Source organism: Chiloscyllium punctatum, chromosome 13 (genome assembly GCF_047496795.1).
Source record: "Chiloscyllium punctatum isolate Juve2018m chromosome 13, sChiPun1.3, whole genome shotgun sequence".
Classification (NCBI taxonomy): Eukaryota; Metazoa; Chordata; class Chondrichthyes; order Orectolobiformes; family Hemiscylliidae; genus Chiloscyllium; species Chiloscyllium punctatum.
This window is the reverse complement of record NC_092751.1, coordinates 107,230,914-107,246,427: the sequence shown is the minus strand read 5'-3', so window position 1 is coordinate 107,246,427 and position 15,514 is coordinate 107,230,914. Positions and strand designations below refer to the sequence as shown.

At 42.9% G+C, this 15,514-nt stretch overlaps 1 long non-coding RNA gene across 1 annotated transcript in view; it reads left to right on the top strand.

Moving 5' to 3' along the window:
* Positions 1 to 1,058: 1,058 nt before the first annotated feature.
* The window catches only part of LOC140484523 (uncharacterized), an 82,408-nt gene continuing 67,952 nt past the window's right edge, over positions 1,059 to 15,514 (top strand). The window contains exon 1 of the long non-coding RNA XR_011962226.1: positions 1,059 to 1,207. This is a non-coding gene — a long non-coding RNA (uncharacterized lncRNA). The remainder of the gene's footprint in view (positions 1,208 to 15,514) is intronic.

Here is a 15,514-nt window from a genome sequence, read left to right as displayed (position 1 = left end):
ATCAAGTTGCAATGGTAATTGTGTTATCCCATCTCGCAGACTCCATTCTAAGCTATTCAGGTCAATGCCAACAGGTTATAGTCCAACAGGTTTATTTGGAAGCACTAGCTTTCGGAGCACTGCTCCTTCATCAGATGGTTGTGGAGTATAAGATTGTAAGACACGATCTTACACTCCATAACCACCTGATGAAGGAGCAGTGTTCCGAAAGCTAGTGCTTCCAAATAAACCTGTTGAACTATAACCTGGTATTGTGTGATGTTTAACTTAGTACACCCCAGTCTAACACCGGCATCTCTGAATCCTGGTCAATGCCAGATTGATTCTGCATTGTTCTCTGTCAATTCCTTATTCCCTATCGTACAGATCAATACTCAAACAATAGATCTATGGTAATTATTGGTTATAAAGCCTTTGAGTCATTGCTAGCAAGCTATTATTGATGATAACACTGAATTCATTCTAGATCTGGTGTCTAATTTTTCAAAACATTTAGTGCAATATTTTAGATTTACAATGAAGATATTAATCCCAAATCATTCTGACCATCTATTCAACAAAAATGTAAATGTTTCTTTTAATCTCTTTTCTTGAGATACTTGGCATGTTTTCATTCCTCTGTGAGACGTTCAATTATTTTGTTCTTGTAGATCAGAGAGGCAAAAGGATATGAACCAGCTTCCCAGTGCCCTAAAAGTAGCAAGTACTATAAATAATGTCGAGAACATCACACAGTTATACCAACCCTAAAGCAGTTATCATCCTTCCGCCCATCTGCACGTTTGCAATCAAAGCTGAAATGCCCTGAAGGACGTCTAGTCATTTCTTCCACTGAGTCCTGTCATTGCCAGCTATTTACGTGTGACAGCATCACAATTGGATGTAAGTGCTGTGGCTACTTGATAAACCTAAAGCTCTGAGACACTCATAAAAATACTGTAAATACTGTGGAGACGCTCAATGTGGCGTGCAGCCAGCCAGCTATCAGACTACAGTTCACAAGGGGACTGGTGTCGGGAGGTTGCTATGTGAGAGAGTGTGTGTGGGAGACAGCATTGGATTTTACTGGTTCATGACATTTGGGTTGCATACGCATGTTTGTGGACGTATCTTGTATATGTGAGAAAGAGAGACAGAGAGAGAGAGCAACACCAACAACACGACCAAGATATAGGCTGGTTTTTAGAGTTATCACCAAGGAAACATGGTAAGATATTTTTAATTCATTAATGGGATGTCTGTATAATTGTCTAGATTAGAGTGGTGCTGGAAAAGCACAGCAGGTCAGGTAGCATCCGAGGAGCAGGAATATCGATGTTTCGGGCAAAAGCCTCTGTATCATTGGCCAGTCCAGCATTTATTGCCCTTCCCCAATTGTTTTCATGAAAGTGGTAGTGAGCTGCCTTTGTGAACTACTGCAGTTCTTGTGGTTTAGTAGGCCCACAGTACTGTTAGGGAGGGAGTCATTTCTGACTTAAACTCTGTTAGGGAGGCTTTTGACCCAGAGACACTGAAGGAACTGAAGTGGTTGTAATGTGATCAGTCAAGTGGACCTCATAGAATATGAGTTTCCTGATAGGGGCTGTTAACCTGGTCCAGTGAGGGAGCCCTGGCTGACAGATATAAACAGGAGTATCAGACATTCTGTTCACTCTGAGAGCTGGCTCTGAGGGATCCTGACCTGTGTCATGTACTATGCATTTGTAAATAAAGGGTGACTTGGTGATGGAATATCAGCCTCTGTGGGGTTATTACACTGGCAAAAAGAGTGGGGTTAATGATGTAACCATAAAATCACCTATTAGCTGAATCCCAACTGGACTTCAGCAGGCACTACAACTGGCTTTGTCATTAGAATATGCAGCTGGTGAAACATATGAGCTACAGGGTATTCCAATGGAAGTGGACACCCTCGCTAGGCTGACTGAGCTTGGGGGACATCCCTTGATTGAAGGTAAGTGCATAGCCTCACTCAAGACATATCCTGAACAGAGGGACTCCGTGTCAGCCCACAGCAAAACTAAAACAGCTGGTGATGATGGAGGAAACAAAAGGGTCATCACAGGAAAATTGGAACCATATTGGTCCTGGAGAGAGCAGATCACTGTAGAAGATGGAAGATGGCATTATATTATGGGCTGCAATGGTGATTGTCCCAAGTAAAGGTCACTGCCAGATACTGAATGAACTCCACCAGGGTCATCCAGGGATTTCCAGAATGAAGACACTGGTGAGAAGTCATGTCTGGTGGCCAGGATTGGATGCAGACATAGCTGAATAATTGGGGCAGTGCCCAGAGTGCCAACAAGAATATAAATTACTGCCAGTAGCTCACCCACATTCATGGGAATTAATTACTAAACTCTGCACTTGGTTACAGATCGACAATGCTGGCCCTTCATGGGCTCAACATTCTTAGTCATGTGGATGCCCACTCAAAATGGTTGAGTTCAGAAGTCACACAAGACCAGGTTATAGTCCAACAGCTTTTTATGAAATTACAAGCTTTTGGGGCGCTGACTCTTCGTCGGGTGTCACTTCACTCGACAGAGGGGCATCGCTCCAAAACTTGTGATTTTAAATAAACCTGTTGGGACTATAACTTGGTGGCGTGTGACTTCTGACTGTGTCCACCCCAGTTCAACACCGGCACCTCCACAAAGTGGTTGGACATGCACAGAGTTCATTTGTCAAACACAGGGATGAGAATAGTAAAGCTCCCAGAAGTGTTGGTCACAGACAATGGGCTCTCATTTACCAGAAGGGAATGTGAGTATTTCCTAAAGTCAAATGGTATTCGGTATTTAAGAACAGATCCATACCATCCATTTTCCAATGGCCTGGCAGAAACAGCAGTGCAAACTTTGGAGGCAGGCTTAAAGAAGCAGCCTACAGTTTCACTAGATACCAAACTCTCCCAGTTCCTATTTAATTATCAGACCACCCCCCCATGCAACTACAGGGACAGCTCCAGCAGAGTTGCTAAGGGGAGAAGACTCTGCAACAGGTTAAATCTGATATGCTTAGACTGGGGCGGGAGGTTGAAATGGCATCAGGAATGCCAATATTGGACACGAGACTCCTCCATAAGAGAGACAGTTTACTTCTGGAGACAGAGTTTGGTGCTGAAACCACAGGAGCAGCCCTGCATGGGTGAGAGGTCAGGTCCGAACGTACAAAGCTAGGGTAGGTGAGGGGGTCCTGAACAAGCACATGGATCACAAGAAAACTGCAAACTTGCAAATGGGGCAGGAGCAAAATACACTCAGCACCTCAGAACATCTAGAAAGGCTGTGAGAACACATGGATTCTCCCCCTCCATCTCGTGTCAAAGAAATCTCAGAGTCTGAACTAGACGTGACAGATAGCTCAGCCTCAATGTCTTTATCGCCTGAATGAAATCTGTCCCATTTAGCACAGTGATAGTACCACACAATACAATGGGGTGTATCCTTAATGTAAAAGGTGGGATTTTGCCTCTACACTGGACCCCATGAAGTCTCATGGCATAAGGGCAAACATGGGCAAGGAATCCTCCTGCTGATTACCATGTACTAACCCCGCTATTCCCTCAGCTGCTGAATCAGTGCTTCCCCACGTGAAATACCATTCAGAGAAAATACTGAGGATGGTAAACACTCAGTGGTCACTCTTACTTATATTGTTATGGACAAATACATCTGCGAAAGGTAAATTGCTGAGGTAGTGGTCAAGTACATTTTGTTCCTCCTAACCAACTACAAAGGACTCGGTCCAACAGATTATGTCCTTTAGGATTTTGTTAAAAGTCACACAACACCAGGTTATATTCCAACAGGTTTATGTGGAAGTACAAGCTTTCAGAGCGCAACTCTTTTGTCAGGTAGCTAGTGGGGCAGATCATAGGACATAGAATTTATAGTAAAATGTCAAAGTATCATGCAACTTATTTGAAGTATTGACAAACCTGGATTGCTGTTAAGTCATTAATCACTTAGAATGGGGTTGAGTGTTTCAGTTAGTAGTGGTGCTGAGACATTTTTGGTGATGGGCCTTGAAATCCCCACCAAGAATACATTCTGAGTGTTGACCATCCTCAGTATTTTCTCTGAATGGTATTTCACGTGGGGAAGCACTGATTCAGCAGCTGAGGGAATAGCGGGGTTAGTACATGGTAATCAGCAGGAGGATTCCTTGCCCATGTTTGCCCTTATGCCATGAGACTTCATGGGGTCCAGTGTCAATGTTGAGGACTCCCAGGGCCTCTCCCTCCTGACTGTACCACTGCAGGTCAACAGGCCTGTGTGCTCTAATCATTCCCAGTGCCTTGGCCGATGCCAGTTGCTCTGTCTGATTTCATTCCTTTTTATCAAACATTGTGGCAGTTTGGGAAACGGAGTGACTTCAGAAAGCATTTCTGATCCAGTCACGTGTAGGCCACACTGGGTAAGGATGCCAGAGTTTCTTGTTTAAGGGACATTAGTTGCTGAATTGTGTGGTATCCACAGTGTATATATCAGAAATTTGTAAATCTTTCTTCAATCAACACTCTTTCAGCATTAAAAAACATTCATTAAAGCTGACAAAGTGTGAAGCACCATCACCACATGGACAGCAAGCATTGAAGAACACAGTTCGCCACCGCCTTACAAGTTACTAAGGATGTTGACTTTGCCAGTGTTCCAAATTAAAAATGTAAATTCTAGCCTTGGAACAAAAGATACTATAATTGATATGCCATCAATAGTTGAAATCAATTGGTCAGTACAGAGTAGAGGTCACACCTGGAATCTGCCCTGATCAGTCTGACTCAGTACCACATGGAAGCCACCAGGAAGAGAAGAATCTCTGCAATAGGATTACATCATCACACCCTTCCTTCCATTTGGGTCAGTCAAATGGACCTGTGTGGTCTCGGAAATTGAGATTGCGTGAATGTTACCCAAATAAGAAGATCCACTTCTGCATTTTCTCTTTGGAATGTCAGTCTTCACTAACCACAACATCTGTTATTAAGTGGCAGAGTTTCTTCTGCAGAAATGGTTGCTTATTTATCCCCAAAAATCTTCAAGTTGACCAAAATACTTGGGTACTTATTACTGATGTTGGTCCCTATTTAAAGCTGCAGAATATAATTTATTTGGTGGATTAATAAACACTTGCATCTGTCTGGCTTTTAATTGATTTTCATTCTATAGTCATTTTTCCATAAATTATTGCTAAAACAACAATGAAACCAGTAATGTAAACACAACTTGACAACATACAAAACTTATAATGTACTAAAAACAGAGTTAGATAGGAAACTAAAAGGAGTCATGCTCAGCAGGACTAGTCTGAAATATTGCCTTTTTACCTCTTCCACCATTGTTGGTGCAATCCAAATAGAATTAAGCCTTTTTCGTTTTTTTTTGCCTGCGACAGAGAAACATATATTCTTCCTACTGCACAGGTCCGTCTCACAATGGTCAGTGGCTGTATAGCTATTTTGGAGTGCAGAATGATGATAACAGTGCAAGTTCAATTCTTATACTAGCTCAGGTTACTATGAAGATCCTGCCTTCACAACCTTCACATCTGAGCAAGAGACAAATGGACATACAGTGAGGTAACATTCACTGAACTAGAGACATTAACAGATGTTGGTTTAAACATTTCTGAAACCAAAGTTGCAATAATGTTTGAGACAATCATTTGCCTACCATTTTGGTGTGAGGCTAAATCAATTATTAATTTGATTTGTGACAACAACAATGTAAACTGGACATAATTTTATTTTCGACCATATGACCGTAAGACATGGGACAGAAGAGGCCATTCAGCCCAATGAGCCTGCTCCATCGTTCAGTGAGATCACAACTGATCTGATAAACCTCAACTCCACTGTCCTTTCCTTTCCCAATAACCCCTGAATTCCTTACTGATTAAAAATCTGTCATTTCAGCCTCAAAAACATTTGACAACCAAACCTTGACAACCGTCTCTGGGAAAGAATTCCACAGATTCACCACCCTCAGCGAGAAGAAATCCCTCCTCATCTCGGTCTTACATTTCTTCTTATTTTTTATTTTGTCTTTATGTCTTATCTACAGTACTCATTAGTCAAGAAATGACAGTGATCCTAATAATATCTGTACACTAATGCAAATTAAATTTACTTAATTTACTAAATTGCATTAACCCTTTGTCCACTGATATTAGCTACATTAATTTCTATGCTTTTTAAAAATATGCTAATTTTCTCCAACATTTAATCCTTTGTTGACATTTTAGCTATCATTAGATAACCTTGTTCTATAAAACTTTATGCAATCTTTTCCTCCTGTTTATCATATACATGTTAATTAGTATCCTTTAATTTGATCTATATTATTCCATAACAGCTTTATCAAAGGTATCAATGGATCTAGATTTTATAGTTCTGGAAGCAATGAAATACTATTTTTTTCTCATCAGAAATCACTTCAAAAGAACATTTTGTAGATATTGAGTCCATATGACTTTTGGAATTAAAAAAACTATTTAAAGTTTTGCCAGTGAGAATGCATCTGAGCTAAAATGATGACCTGAATTTGGACAGGTATCGAACTCATTACCTATGATCCTGCAGTGTAGCATATGTTGCATGTGCAGTTAATATTGCCAGTCTGTTGTGGAAAATATTGAGGTAAAATCCACTTATCCCAGTGTGAGCAGCATCTTTCCTTTCTGTGTAACCAAATGTGTTTTGAGATTTGGCAGCTGCTGGGCTCCAGACTAGCACAGGTGGCTTGTATCAGCTCTAAAGTTTACACATGCCCGTTCCATTACCATCCAGCCATGTTCTTTTTCTCTGCTCTTGACCCTCCTTTGAACGCTGCAAACTAGCATGTTAAATATAGGAACATATTCATTTAGGTTAATAAACTCCCAGTTGGAAAAACCATTGCAGCAGTGTTCTGTGGGGAAATGGTCTATTGGCTGCAGAATGTTGAATCCTTCAGAGCAGGATGCCCAGGTAAATGTCAGTGCTCTAACCTTTGCAAGTGGATCATACATATCCCCTCTCTGGGTAGAATCAAATCGTGATTTAACACCAGGTCCAAGTTCCTAACAGTTTGTAGTGGAGTAATGTAGTCATAGTTTTAATGGCCCATGCCATTTCCACAAAGCAGTTGGATTGACAGGAGTGGGACAGTCAGGGCTGGTAAAGTGGGACACTCAGGGCTGGTAGAGTGGGACACTCAGGGCTGGTAGAGTGAGACAGTCAGGGCTGGTAGAGTGAGACAGTCAGGGCTGGTAGAGTGAGACAGTCAGGGCTGGTAGAGTGGGACACTCAGGGCTGGTAGAGTGGGCCACTCAGGGCTGGTAGAGTGAGACAGTCAGGGCTGGTAGAGTGGGACAGTCAGGGCTGGTAGAGTGGGACAGTCAGGGCTGCTAGAGTGGGACAGTCAGGGCTGCTAGAGTGGGGCAGTCAGGGCTGGTAGAGTGGGACACTCAGGGTTGGTAGAGTGAGACAGTCAGGGCTGGTAGAGTGAGACAGTCAGGGCTGCTAGAGTGGGACAGTCAGGGCTGGTAGAGTGGGACAGTCAGGGCTGCTAGAGTGGGACAGTCAGGGCTGCTAGAGTGGGACAGTCAGGGCTGGTAGAGTGGGGCAGTCAGGGCTGGTAGAGTGGGGCAGTCAGGGCTGGTAGAGTGGGACACTCAGGGCTGGTAGAGTGAGACAGTCAGGGCTGGTAGAGTGAGACAGTCAGGGCTGGTAGAGTGAGACAGTCAGGGCTGGTAGAGTGAGACAGTCAGGGCTGGTAGAGTGGGACAGTCAGGGCTGGTAGAATGGGACAGTCAGGGCTGGTAGAGTGGGACAGTCAGGGCTGCTAGAGTGGGACAGTCATGGCTGGTAGAGTGAGACAGTCAGGGCTGCTAGAGTGGGACAGTCAGGGCTGGTAGAGTGGGACAGTCAGGGCTGGTAGAGTGGGACAGTCAGGGCTGGTAGAGTGGGACAGTCAGGGCTGGTAGAGTGGGACAGTCAGGGCTGGTAGAGTGGGACAGTCAGGGCTGGTAGAGTGGGACAGTCAGGGCTGGTAGAGTGGGACAGTCAGGGCTGGTAGAGTGGGACAATCAGGGCTGCTAGAGTGAGACAGTCAGGGCTGCTAGAGTGAGACAGTCAGGGCTGCTAGAGTGAGACAGTCAGGGCTGCTAGAGTGAGACAGTCAGGGCTGCTAGAGTGAGACAGTCAGGGCTGGTAGAGTGGGACAGTCAGGGCTGGTAGAGTGAGACAGTCAGGGCTGCTAGAGTGAGACAGTCAGGGCTGCTAGAGTGAGACAGTCAGGGCTGCTAGAGTGAGACAGTCAGGGCTGCTAGAGTGAGACAGTCAGGGCTGGTAGAGTGAGACAGTCAGGGCTGGTAGAGTGGGATAGTCAGGGCTGGTAGAGTGGGATAGTCAGGGCTGGTAGAGTGGGATAGTCAGGGCTGGTAGAGTGGGACAGTCAGGGCTGGTAGAGTGAGACAGTCAGGGCTGGTAGAGTGAGACAGTCAGGGCTGGTAGAGTGAGACAGTCAGGGCTGGTAGAGTGGGACAGTCAGGGCTGGTAGAGTGAGACAGGGCTGGTAGAGTGGGACAGTCAGGGCTGGTAGAGTGAGACAGTCATGGCTGGTAGAGTGGGATAGTCAGGGCTGGTAGAGTGAGACAGGGCTGGTAGAGTGAGACAGTCATGGCTGGTAGAGTGGGATAGTCAGGGCTGGTAGAGTGGGACAGTCATGGCTGGTAGAGTGAGACAGTCATGGCTGGTAGAGTGAGACAGTCAGGGCTGGTAGAGTGGGACAGTCAGGGCTGGTAGAGTGAGACAGTCAGGGCTGGTAGAGTGGGACAGTCAGGGCTGGTAGAGTGGGACAGTCAGGGCTGGTAGAGTGGGACAGTCAGGGCTGGTAGAGTGGGACAGTCAGGGCTGGTAGAGTGGGACAGTCAGGGCTGGTAGAGTGGGACAGTGAGGTGTATACAGTTGGATAGTGGGGTGTATACAGTGGGATAGTCAGAGTGGATAGAGTTGCAGAAACATTACTTCCTCTCAGAAAAATGGACTGGCAACAGTAACCCAGTCATTGAAAACCACTAAACAATGAAGCTGACATCAGTGAGTTCCCCCAGCTTACGGACATGTCAAAACAAATCGGATTCCCAACTGCTCCCAGTTTTAAATGTAGAAATATGGAGTGGAAGTATTTTTACCTCTTTAATTTCTGAGCCAATTGTACTTCTCATTTAAATTTGAGCGAAACCTGACAGTCTTTGTTTTGAACCACCTTGCTGATAACAGGTTGCAAAAGGTTTCTAACAGCTGTCTGTTTCTTTTCCCTGGAAGGAAACAAAAGGCCACCTTTCTGCTGGGCTTTGCTCAATCCAACTACCAGGCAGACCTCAACTTAATTCTGCCCAGCATTTATTGCCCATCCCTAGTTGTCCTGGAGAGGTGGTGGTGAGCTGCCTACTTGAACCGCTGTAGCCCAGTTAGTTCCACAGTACTGTTAGGAGGGGATTCCCAGGATTTTGACCCAACAACAGTGAAGGAGCAACAATATATTTCCAAGTCAGAATGGCAAGTGGCTCAGAGGCGAAATTGTAGCTGGTGGTGTCCCCATGTATCTGCCACTCCTGTCCTTCTAGATGGTTGTGAGGTTCAAAGATACTGTCAAAGGAGCCTTGAAGCACTGGTTCATTTAAACTGATAAATGGCACCATGCTCAGGTCACTGTGCATTGGTGTGGAGAAAGTGGATGTTGAAGGTGTGCTTGATAGTGTTGAGCTGACTGAGCTTTCCTGTACATGCATTCATTCAGGCAAATGGCAAGTACACTGTCACACTTCTGACTTGTGCCTTAGTTGATAGCAGACAGGCACTGGGGAGACAGAAGATGTGTTACTTGCTGCAGTCTTCCTAGCTACTGTGGTCTTGTAGCCACAGTATTTATATAGCTAATCCAGCTCAGTGTCTGTTCCACGGTACCCCCCAGGATGTTGATAGTGGGAGATTTAGCGGTCGCAACATCATTGATGCCAAGGAGCAGTGGTTATACTCTCCCTTGCTGGAATTTGTCTGTCTAGTATTTGTGTTGCATGATTATTACTTGTAAATTCACAAGCCTGGATATGACCTAGCTTAGACAGCCCTCTCCAGTAAAGAGGCTGAGGTGAAACGTTATTGCATGCTTACTTAACCTGCCAATCAACTTTAGTGTACTTGTTGTATCATCCTCACCACTTGCCTTCTCACATTTATTTGTATCAACCACAAACTTGGTGATAGTACAATCACTTCCTTCATCTAAGTTGTTAATATATATTGCAAATGATTGTGGCCCCAGCCCTGACCCCTATGGCACTTCAGCAGTTATAGATTGCATTCCTTAAAAGTCTCCCTTTATCCCAACTCTCCGTCTTCTATTAGTTGCCCAATCTTCTGTGCATGCTAAAATACTGCGTTCAACCCACCATGGGCCTCTTATCTGAAGAAAATGCATTGCAGGCAAATGAGGAGATTTGGGGTATATCAACCACACCTCACCTGACCATAATAAAGTGAATGTAGGAAACACCTTATTGCACCAGGAACAGTGAAAGTCTGGAATTCTATGTCCAGCAAGACTGGGAATATTTGGACACATGGAATTTTCAAATGTGGCAGATTTTTAATTTAAAAGATAGGATTCTTAAGGTGCTTGACACAATTAATGCTGAGAAGATGTTTCCTCTCATGGGAGAGTCTAGGATTAAAGGGTACAATCTCAGAATAAAGGGACACCAATTTAAGACTGCGATGAGGACGAATTTCTTCTCTCAGATGATTGTTAGAGTTTGGAACTCGTTGCCGTAGAGAGCTGTGGGTGTAGGGTCCTTGTGTATATTTGAAACTGAAATGATTCTTGATCATTTGGGGAATCAAAGACTGTGGGTAAAAGAGAGGAAAGTGGATGTAAGGAAAGTTGGATCCTACTGAATGACAGAGCTGTCTCAAAACTCCTGTTCCTATTTCTTATGATCTTATAACATAGATATCAGGTGGGAAACTGAATTGACTTACATGACCTTTTGGGGCAACAATAGGCTACTCGTTTTCCTAAATTCCTAATTTATTTTTTAAGTCACCAATTTACACCCTCATTTTCTTTTCTTTCACAATTTTTATAATTTTATCTTTTTTTTTTGGTTTCCAACTAAGCTTGTGTCTCACAGTTAAAATAAAACACAATCTGTCTTAGCCCATAAATTTGTAGGCAATTGATTAATGCTTGTACCAAACTGAAGTTGAATTAAATTTTTCAGATGACTGTATAAAGCAAATCTAGGTTCCTTGCTGCAAATATAACATGAATTTATGGTTCCCAAAAACAGTTACTGTTCTGAAATATGACATTTTGAAAGGCCTGAGCCATTTTTATATTTTAATCCATTTCATATGTACACATTTATACAATCACCATAAATTCTCACTTTATGGAGTTTCATTTTATTTGAAATGTATGGGCTCACTATCAAAAAAGTTGATAAGATACAGTGGCAATAAATGCAGACTGAGCTTATGAGATGGAACCAAACCCAATCAAATTCAGGAGCATTTTCTTTCACTCAAGCTATTATTATGGACCAAAATATTTTATGAAAGTAGCCTAGACCCGAATGTTTTCTTATTTTAAAGGCAAATGTAAAGTTCCAGATGTAATGTGATTGGTCAAACTACTCAATATTAAGCAAAAGGCAATTTATTTAAACACCGTAGCTAAAATGCAACAAAACAAAGAGGAATTTAGAATAACTTAATTCTATTGGAAAACTTAACAGAATAATAGATACAGTAATTATTACTAATTAACTATTCCAGAACAGTAACATCCCATAAACACACCCTTGGCAAAAAGGCAAATTCAGAAATCTGACTTTCTCACATGCAACCCAGCAGCAGCAGAGAGGAAAGTATATCAAGCGAAAACTCAGAGAGAGTAGCAACCAGGAGACATTTATTGCAGCTTCCAACCTTGTTGCGACTCCAACAGCAACTGGTGCCGAATCTCAAAATTTAAAAAGTACAAACTAAAAATCACGGTCTGTGAGAGCTGGCACACCCATCCAGGCTGCTTCCAGCATTCCAACTTTTTCCTCAAATCCCCAAGGTCTCATGGTTGTCTGTTTTACTGACATTCCAATTTAGACAGTTTGGCACCTCTGTCTTTAAATCTCTCTTTCAAAAAAGGACAAAATAACCTCTTAAAGCCACAGCATCATTGCACTATTTCCTTAATTTGGCAAAGTTAAAAATCACACAACACCAGGTTATAGTCCAACAGGTTTATTTGGAAGCGCTAACTTTCAGAGTACTACTCCTTCATGAAGGAGTAACACTTCAAAAGCCAGTGCTTCCAAGTAAACCTGTTGTGATTTTCAGCTTTGTACACCCCAGTGCAACACCGGTGTCTCCAAATTGTTTACTTGCAGTTAGTCTACTGTCCCATGAAATGAAGAGCAGGTCATGGTCATCTGTGAAATGCCATCCACTTCCACAGAACTTCCTGTGGACAGCTCCTTTGTTCTGGTCTGTGATAGTGGCCACTCGGAACATGTTCACCCAAATACACCTAATGGCTCACAGGTGATAAGAGGAGATCAGGAATGCGATACACTGGATGGCATTCTCCTCTGGAATACCACCCTTTTCTCTAAGCTCATTTTTGTAACAGAATGAAATGGATCACTATTCTGTTTTGAAGTTGATAACTGGAACTTGTTCAGATTTGAAAAGCTTAGAACATTTTGATAAAATGAAGAAGACTGATGCATTTCTCACACTTACCCTGGACACAGAGAAAAACACATACTTCATGTTTGAAGAAATGCAATTATAGCTGGAGTGCAGTGACTTGCTTGCTGTCATTATGTGACCTTGGCCTCTGCTGTCAGCGCTGTTCTCCACAGTCAGCAGCAGCCACCTGTAACATGGTGATGAAATGGTTGGATGTTCGGAGTTAGAAGGGGGCCAGCTTCTGAAAGAAACAGCAAAGACAAATAAAAAGGCAACTTTGAATTACTATGTGAGTCAAAATGGCTGTGCATTTTTCACCTGCTGCTGTGGAAATGAAAGGAGATATGAGACAAAATTGGACATTTCTTTTTCATTCTCAGTGACAAAACTATGAAATAGCTTCAGGATTAATTAAAAAATAAATGCAAACATGTAAGAATTGCAACCCTACCAACAGTGCTGAAGAAAGAGGACTACAAACTGTACTGGAGCCTAGAACAGAGAACATAGAACATTACAGCGCAGTACAGGTCTTCGGCCCCTGCTATTGCGCCGACCTGTGGAACCAATCTGAAGCCCATCTATCCTACACTATTCCATTCTCATCTATGTGCCCTTAGCCTTTCCTTCTAAGACTTTCTTTCTATATCAGGCAACATCCTAGTAAATCTCCTCTGAACCCTTCCAAAGCTTCCACCTCTTTCCTATAATGCAGCAATACTCCAAATGTGGTCGCACCAGAGTTTTGAACAGCTGCAGCAGGATCTCATGGTTCCGAAACTCAATCCGTCTACCAATGAAAGCAAATACACCATATGCCTTCTTAACAATCCTATCAGCCTGGCCGGCAACTTTCAAGGATCTCCATACCTGGACATTGAGATCTCTCTGCTCATCTACACTACCAAGAATCTTACCATTAGCCCAGTACTCTGCATTCCTGTTGCTCCTTACAAAGTGAATCACCTCACACTTCTCTGCATTAAACTCCATTTGCCATCTTTCAGCCCAGCTCTGCAGCTCATCAATGTCTCTCTGTAACCTATCTTCGTCACTATACACAACTCTACTGACCTTAGTATCATCTGCAAATTTACTAACCCATCCTTCTATGCCTCATCCAGGACATTTCTATAAATGACAAATAGCAGTGGACGCAAAACAGATCCTTGTGATATACCATTAGTAACTGAACTCCAGGATGGACATTTCCCATCAAACACCACCCTCTGTCTTCTTTAAGCTAGCCAATTTCTATCCAAACCGCTAAATCACCCTCAATCCCATCCTTTGTGTTCTGTGCAATAGCCTACCATGGGGAAACTTATCAAATGCCTTACTGAAATCCATATGCACCACATCAACCACTTTATCCTCATCCACCTGTCTGGTCACCTTCTCAAATAACTCAATAAGGTTTGTGAGGCACAACGTACCTTTCACAAAGCCATGTTGACTATCCTTAATCAACTTATTCCTCTCTGGATGATTATAAATCCTATTTCTTATAACCCTTTCCAACACTTCACTCACAACTGAAGTAAGGCTCATAGGTCTATAATTATCAGGGTTGTCTCTACTCCCCTTCTTGAACAAGGGGACAACATTTGTTATCTTCCAGTCTTCTGGCACTATTCCTGTAGACAATGACAACATAAACATCAAAGCCAAAGGCTCGGCAATCTCCTTCCTGGCTTCTCAGAGAATCCTCAAATAAATCCCATCCAGCTCAGGGGACTTATCTATTTTTACACTTTCCAGAATTGCTAACACCTCCTCCTTGTTAACCTCAATCCCGTCTAGTCTAGTAGCCTGTGTCTCGTATTGTCCTCAACCACATTGTCTTTTTCCTAGTGTGAATAATGATGGAAAGTATTAATTTAGCACTTCCCCATCTCCTCTGACTCCACATACAACTTCACATATGCTGCTTGAATTGGCCCTAATATTGCTTTAGTCATTCTTTTATTCCTGATGGAAAGCTTTAGAGTTTTCCTTGACCCTATCCATCAATGTATCCTCATGTCCCCTACTGGCACTTCTCAGCTCTCTGTTTAGGTCTTTCCTGACTAACTTGTAGCTCTCAAGCACCCTAAGTAAACCATCACATCTCATCCTCACGTAAGCCTCCTTCTTCTCCTTGACAAGAGATTCAACTTCCTTAGGAAACCTGGATCTCACTGACAAACAGGAATAGCCAGAGTGGAGAAGGTTTTGAAGTATTGAGGACACACTTCAATTCCACATTAATATTATTTGTGAATGATATCTGTTCAAGTTCAGAGAGTGGTGAAGTAGGAGGCCATTGATCAGCATATGACTGCAATGATACATCTAGCAGAAACCTGCAAGTTTGAACAACCAAAAGATGTGATTTCTTGTCATAAAGGATTGTTTTAGGCATTAGCTATCCTGCAACATGAGCACGTCTGCTGGGAGAGGTGAAAAGTCTATTTAAGAAAGCTATCACTATGTCCACACACTGAGATTGCCAATTTGTAGCTGGACTGAATTAATGAGAGAACAGCTGACTCTTCAGATAATGCTGAGAGATATCCATGCTGAATGAAAGTAATGTATAAGAGAAAAAGAAAGAAATCATTTTCAAAAACCCAGAAGAAAGACCAAGACCAGAAGGTAGGATGTAAAAGTTATGGGGTACATCTTAACTGGAAAGAAAAGATGTTCAGTACTGGGAAGGTGGTGCTTTAAAAGTAAACAGGTGAATCATTCAGCAGTGTAATGTCTAGAAACAAAGGAGCAAAATGA